This window comes from Pteropus medius, unplaced genomic scaffold (genome assembly GCF_902729225.1).
Source record: "Pteropus medius unplaced genomic scaffold, Ma_sr-lr_union100, whole genome shotgun sequence".
NCBI lineage: Eukaryota > Metazoa > Chordata > Mammalia > Chiroptera > Pteropodidae > Pteropus > Pteropus medius.
In genome coordinates this window covers 4672649-4674101 of record NW_024349798.1, presented here as the reverse complement: position 1 = coordinate 4674101, position 1453 = coordinate 4672649, and the positions used below count along the sequence as shown (strand labels likewise).

Sequence of the window (1453 nt, the reverse complement as noted above, 5' to 3'; positions counted from 1 at the left end):
CACAGCCCTTAGGTCCAGGAACAGGACTGGATACCAGTGGCTTTGCCTGGGTGTTGTGCCCACTTGGAGTGGGATTCAGCCAGCCTGGGCATCAGTGAGCCTCCCCTCACTCCCAACTCCCCAGTGTGTGGACTGGAGGGAGGGGCGGGTGTGCTCACTCCCATTAAATATTCAAGAGCCACCTCCAGCATTTTCCTTTAGGGTAGCTGTATATTTTTAAAGCCAGCACTTCACAAGTAGGTCAAACGCTAATTCAGTGAGAAGTGGGGAAGGTCAATAGAGGGAAACGGTTAGTCGAGAAAGCAGTCTTAATTCTGGCTGTTTTATAAAACAAGAAACCCAACCTCACCACTCTATAAATGTAGTACACGCTTGTTATATAAGTCGAGACAAGGACAGAGAGAGAGAGAGGAGAAAGAAGAGAGATCATGAGTTTTGCTACCCGGCCAGTGTTAAGTCTTAGTCCGGTTCCTTGCTGCAAGTGTGGCCTCCCCAAGTGTGCATCATCGGGGTCTCCTTCGTTGCTGGTGCCGACCTGTGAAGTGACGTGAAGTGACGTTAGTGCAGCGTGCCGGCAGCTGCGTCTCAGTCACGCCCAGCTGCTAGCGTAGATACCACTGAGAAGGTCCTCTTTTTGCTTATGCATGTGTGAGCCTAAGACTTCTGAATTTGTTTTATTCTGTATTTTCTGTATTTCTGTTTTGTATTTTTTTAATTTCCTCATTAGCAACACAAACACATGAGGTGCCAAGGCCCCTGGCACCTGTGTCAGTCACAGTGTGGTCAGTTTTCCAGGTCCTAACGCCTGGACCCTGGTCCCCTCTCTCTCTAGAGGTGCTCTCGGCCCAAGCTGTCTAACATTTGGTGTGTTTGATCGAGTGTCTCAGAGTTGCCTCTGCGAGGTCTTTGGGAAAACATTTGCAGCCTTACTGTGAAGCCTCATTAAATCCTCATTAAATAGGACAAGGATTCAAGTGTTAAATTCATATGGGCTTTTAACATAAGCCATGAACTGTAGGAGGGGGTGGTCACTCAATCACTGCTTTAACTGACTCAGGCCTGTCGATCCCCACAAAGGGACATGCATTTTGTCCCAAGAGTGCCTCCCCCTTCCTCTGGTTCTCCAGATCAGCTTCAGATTTTGAGACCCAGCACAGCGCCAATTCCCCTGTGCCCTGTCCGGGATCTCCATTCATGTTGCCTCTGTGCCCAACAGCTGCCTCTTTCCCTGACCCCTGGCATGGGTGCCAGTTACATCTGGCTCCCCTGCCCTTCCCTCCTCTGTCCCATCCCCTCGTCCCAGGCTTTGTAGGCTTGGGTCACTCGTGCTGCTCAGCATTCTGTTGGCACTTGATAAACATCCTTTTCTTCTTCTGCTGAGTCCCATCCTTGTGTATCTCGTGCTGCTCAGCATTCTGTTGGCACTTGATAAACATCCTTTTCTTCTGCTGAG

The 1453-nt window shown here is 49.8% G+C and overlaps 1 long non-coding RNA gene across 1 annotated transcript in view; it reads left to right on the top strand.

Annotated features, from left to right (window-relative positions):
• LOC120620278 (uncharacterized) overlaps positions 1-1246 on the top strand; it is a 2861-nt gene extending 1615 nt beyond the window's left edge. The window contains exon 3 of the long non-coding RNA XR_005657794.1: positions 451-1246. This is a non-coding gene — a long non-coding RNA (uncharacterized LOC120620278). The remainder of the gene's footprint in view (positions 1-450) is intronic.
• The last annotated feature ends 207 nt before the right edge of the window (positions 1247-1453 follow it).